Source organism: Hibiscus syriacus, unplaced genomic scaffold (assembly GCF_006381635.1).
Source record: "Hibiscus syriacus cultivar Baekdansim isolate YM2019G1 unplaced genomic scaffold, ASM638163v2 tig00110945_pilon, whole genome shotgun sequence".
Lineage (NCBI taxonomy): Eukaryota > Viridiplantae > Streptophyta > Magnoliopsida > Malvales > Malvaceae > Hibiscus > Hibiscus syriacus.
In genome coordinates, this window is record NW_024062926.1 from 1,152,571 (window position 1) to 1,158,507 (window position 5,937).

The following is a 5,937-nucleotide window of genomic DNA, read 5'->3' on the forward strand; positions in this document are numbered from 1 at the left end:
TAGGGGTGTTAATCCTTCCCTAAACGTAACCGACCACGAATCCCTTTTTATTTCTAAAAAGAATGAATTTTTTTGGTTAAACGCATATCAATTTATCTTTTAACTGATGCTTTCTTAAAAACTCTTTTAAAAGATATTTTTTAGGTATTCGACCTACCTGACCCAAAAGGCCTATGGCGACTCCCAAAACATTTTATTTCAAAATCATTTTTTATCCACATTATTTTTCCCGCCAAATAAATATTTCGTGCCAGGGCAAAAACCGGTTACGACAGCTTGGCGACTCCACTGGGACTGGTCAAGCTTTTAAAATCAATTATAAATTATCTCTATTAATTAGAAATTAAAAATTCATATATTTAATTTTTAATTTTTTTATTTTTTAAAAAAATTATATATATTTATTATTTTTATAATATTTATATTATTTTATTAATGTTTTATTTTATTTTTCAAGTATTAAATTTTATTATTTATTGTCTGTCAGAGGTTTGAACATTTCTCCTCACACACAAGCACATGCATTGCATAACATAAGCTTTTTAATCAAGCTTGTCCTTTTTAAGTGGGAGTGAAAGCGACGTCTTCGTGAGAATTTATTCTCCGTGTCAGACCTAGCAAGTAGCTTTCGGGGTTCATATGCTCTATGTCTTCATGGGAATTTATTCTCCGTGTCAAGCATAGAGAAGTGTATCCCCTCGAATTGAACTCGATCCACTTTAGTCTGTGATGGACTAGGATTGAGGGTTAACAGCCCAAGGGGGCATCAACAAGAACAGTTCAAGTACCTTTACCCTTAGAACCAAAACCCTGCATATAATGAACCCTAGAAATTCTCCTGATCTAAGACAGTACTGAACCTCTGTCCGTAAGTGTACACAAAGGAGAAATAAGCTTTAGCTTTTAATTTATTATTTTTTATCTCTGAATAAATGCATGTGAACTAGTAATCATGCAGTTAGGCTAATTTTTCCAAACAAAGCATGGAACTAGAAAGCATGAGGTTAGGATTTATTATATACCATGATAAATAAATTTTTTTCTTTCAATTAGTTGGTACTAACCATTCTATTTTTTTCTTATTTTCCCATGCATGTTATTTTTGCTCTAATTTGTTTATATTGTTTTCTTTTGTTTGCATTGCATGATCATGGCATAACCAAAAGGTGTTAACTGGAAAGACTGTTCATCAAATTGGAAAGAAATCATAAATGGACAAAAAGTTTTTTGATCGAACAAAATATGACGCAACCGTGGAATGGCATCCTGAGGGAACTCCGAGGATAGAGGAGAGCTATGCACCCAAAGATCGTATGCCCATTAAAGATCAAAAGGAGATACGAGAAATAAGAGAGCAGATGTCCAAGATGATGGAAAGAATATATGTTTTTGCCAAAGGAAAAGAGATTCCGACACAAATAGACACAGTCGTCATTCGTATTCACAAGTTATCTGGAGATACCCAGGAAATGGTGACAACTGTAAAAATTCCCTGAGATGAGAAGGAAATCATGTAATCTGAAGTCGTCAAAGTTTAGTCTGCTCCCGACGTCTAAAAATCAGGTTCAATCCAAGACAAAAGGCGGTTCTTATTTTGATGTTATCCCTATATCATATAAGGAGTTATATGATATAAGAAGTGGCCCCGTAATACATAAAACCGTTCCAACCTCCATATCCGAATTGGTATGACATCAACGTTTATTGTGAATATCATGCCGGAGCTCTAGGACATACTATTGAGAATTGTGTTGCCTTCAAATGTCGAGTCCAAAGTCTTTTGGATCATGGAACCTTACAATTTATGGTAAATGATCGACCTAGTTTGGTAACCGAAGGTCCTGCTAGATTAATACCAAAAGTCTTCAAAGGTAAGGTATCAGTAGGGGCGCCCAGAGAGAAGAAGATTTGCTGAGGTTTGAGGCTCAAATACGTCATTTGAAGATTGAAAACGATAAATTGAGCACCAAAATGGAAACCATACATGAAGATTTCCAGAAGGTCAGTCAAGCCTTTCAAAATTTTGGCATAGGAAACACCCCAGAAGAGTGGATAGCAGGGGTCACCAAACTGAAAAAGAACTATAACATACATGAAGGACGAGCCAAGAAGTTTTCTCATGATTTAAAAGTTGCAGAAGAAAGATGCAATACATTTTTCAGTGAATTAAAAAGATGTCAAGACAAAAATCAAAGGTTAAATATGGCTATGACCAACATAGAAACATTATATCAGATCCATCAGCTTGAGATCGATACTGAATTAGAAATCACTAAGACTAGAAACAAGATGATGGAGAAATGTTCAGATGAGTATAGAGATATTGTATAAGAACTCCTTGGGCACAAAGGGTCTCTTACAAGGGTGTTGAGTTAATCGATCGACGGAATTAGCCAAGAGGGGGGTGAATTGGCAATTAAAAATTCGGTGGAAGCTTTTCCAGAAAATTGAAAAGATTTGCACAGCGATTTAGAGTGGTTCGACTTTCTCAATCAAAGTCTACGTCCACTACCTTAGCTATCTACACTAAGGATTTTCCAACAAATTCACTAATTTGTTCTTTCTTTTGAGGCCAAAGAGATAACCTTACAACACCCTCAAGAATATACCCCAATTCTTGAGAACACTCTTTTCCCAAAGAGAAGATTACAAATTTACAAACTTACAAGGAAAACCTCACAAGGTAAGATGTTTGCACAATTCTAGAACAAGAAAAGAACACTCAAAGATAATTACAAATGAGCACAAATGGTGTTCTTGAAAGCAAAATGAATATTGAAAGGAAAATTGGCATGATTTGCACAAACTTGGTGTTTGATGCTTTCTCTCTTGTTTCTTTATGATTTCTTGTTGATCAAGGGCTTCAGAACTTGTTTAAATACACCTTGAATCACTTCTGAACATTGGGGATAATTAATGAAGATAATATAGCCATTTTAGTGTGAAAACAATTAATAAAACAGCTTGGAGCGTGGGGGAATCGGTTCCTCATCATAGGGAATCGGTTCCCTAAGTGTAAAATTCAAATATTTCGACTGTTGAACAGGGGGGAATCGGTACCCCCTATGGGGGAATCGGTTTCCTCCGAGCATTCTGGAAATCTCAGAGCCAAACCATTCAGGGGGAATCGGTACCCCCTTGGGGAAGAATCGGTTCCCTCTGAGTAATCTGGAATTTTTGGCTTTGAAATGGTTCGAAATACTTTGAAAGATTATTTTGAAATTGTTTTAAGATTAAAACTTAATTTTACACTTAAGTAAGGATTAAAAATTTTTGAAAATTTTGAGTAATGTTTTGATATTCGAATATTATATCGAATATACTTAGAAAATCATTTTGGAAAATCTTAAAATTCATTTAACTTAATTTGTTATATCGAAATATCAAAATGTTTTCAACAAAGGGAAAACGAGAATCTGAGAAGATGAAGGAAAAAAGAGAATGTCAGGAAGATGCCAACAAGCAATATAACCTATAAACTGATAGACTAGCTTGGCTTTAGAGGGAAAGTTATCCCCTATATATAAAGTTTTGTTGGAGTTAGGACCGAAAGTTGTCCCCTGCATATAAAGTTTTGTTTGATGCAAGGAAACTTTTGTGTTCAATGAAATCTGTTCTAAGATGATCACTCTTGAGTAACACCTTTTCATACATGCATTTGCATTTTTATCTTTTTTCATTTTGTATCATACTTTTATGTTACTTTTGCATTACATAGTTTGCATTCTCATTTTTGTATTTATGATTTTGCATTTACATTACATTTTTTATTTGTTCAAATATTGGTATATACATTAATTATAAAAACATGTAAATAATTAATGAAAGATTTTGTAACAGTAAAATCAAGATCATTCATTCATTTTACTATACCATCATCATGAAAACAATGGAACAATCTTATGAGGGACTACAAGATCAGTGGCCAGAACAATTGATAGGGTTACCTCAGGATAAAAGGAAAAAAGCATCAGATTCAGTACCAGATGGATCCAATCAAATCATTCAGGGGATGGTATCTGATAAAGGAGAAATAACTTATAAAGAGCAACCACGTTGTCAGATTAAAGAATCGAGAATGATAACGTACCCTGGGGCATCCCACTCGAACCCAAGGAATAGCCTTGTTAATTATTCACAGTATGAAGAAAGATTCAAGAAGATGGATGAAGCAATTAGAAATATAAAAAGTGTTAATGCCTCCCACAAAGAATTAGAAGCAAGAGAGCTCAGCTTGGTTCCAGACTTGGTTATTCCCCATAAATTCAAAATGCCTGATTTTGAGAAATATGATTGTACCAGTTGTCCCCTAATCCATCTGAGAATGTTTTGCAGAAAAATGGAAGGGTATTTAAGTTCTGATGATCTGTTGATTCACTCCTTCTATAATAGCCTCATTGGACCAGCAGTAGTCTGGTATAATCAGTTGACCCAAGAACAGATCAAGAGAAGGGTTTAAGAAGTATGCCTTAAGATGGAGAGGAGCAGCAGCACAAGTTCAACCTCCCATGTTATAAAAAGAGATATCACGTATGTTTCGTGATTCCCTTCCCGTTCCTTTCTTCGAGTTAATGCAGGCAAATCCGACAAAGGAATCTAAGAATCTTGTGACAAGTGGAGAATTAATTGAAAATGTAATCAACGAAGAAAACTCAGAAGTCATATCCAAGAGCTCGACAGATCAAAAATTGAAAGCTGATAATGTTAATGAATGTAGTATCCAGAATACCCGCGACTGCAAAAGAAAAAGAGCAAGTGGTTGTTCGGATCGACCAAAGAAAATCATGCGATCAAGAAAAACTTTAGAAGTGTTTCAAACTTCCATTTCACACTTGTACCCTCATTTGATTAAAGGTTGATACATTACACCAAGACCAACGAAAGTACCACCAAACCCTTCTGCCTATTGTTATGATCAAAATAGTTTCTGCAATTTTCACTTGGGGGTGAAGGGGCATTCAACAGGGAATTTTTGGCCACTATTAAAAGAAATTGAGACGCTTGTTGACAAATGAGTCTTGACACAAGAAATGATCAATAAATGGGGGGGCAAATGAGGACAATGACCCTGATCCTATTACACACCCAACATTAGAGGAGTAATGATGCATAAATAAGTGGAAGTGTTATCTACCACTGTAGTACTTTTCTATTTTCAGCATCTTGTTTGAACTTGTTTTTTTTGTTCCTTTCTCCGCTTTTTGTGCAATAAATAAACTTCTGTTGTTTTTATGGTTATGAGCAAAGAATTAAATTTTAATCTTGAGATCATTGAGTATCAAGTAGATTAAATATTCTTTTAATTTTTCAAGAATTATAGATCTTTGGCAAGTGATAAAATTATCTTCCATATCCCATCAAGTAAGCCATTACTTGACCCCTAAAACCAAACCTGATACTACATTTATCTGAGACTCTGAAGAAATGTCTCTACCTGTTTTGAGACACTCACTCTAGATGTTTACCTTTTCGGGTAGAATTGATTGATGATACTACATTCCACCATATACATGACTGCAAAAAGTCACACATTTTCCTTATAAATACAAAACCATCATAAACCAAAAGACCTCAAAAGAACCAAACTTTCAGTTATCCGTGAATCTTCCTGCAAGAAGAGATGAGATGATGCATCTTGGACCAACTTATTGAAGATAATTTCGAATGATTGGGGCATACTCAAAGAAGAAGAAAAAAATAATTGATTGAAATAAATATCATGCATAATTACATTGTTTCCATGTAAATGAAAGTTAATCTTGAATATTCCTCCCCCTGGAGATACCTCTTTTTACAAAGACTTCTATGTATGAGATGACTGAACTTTGCGATCAATCATACAAACTCAGTGACATATTGCCCAAAGATGAATGAGGCAGTTGAAGGAGCAAATAAGGATCATTACAAAGATCACTGAAACTTACAAGGATAGGCACG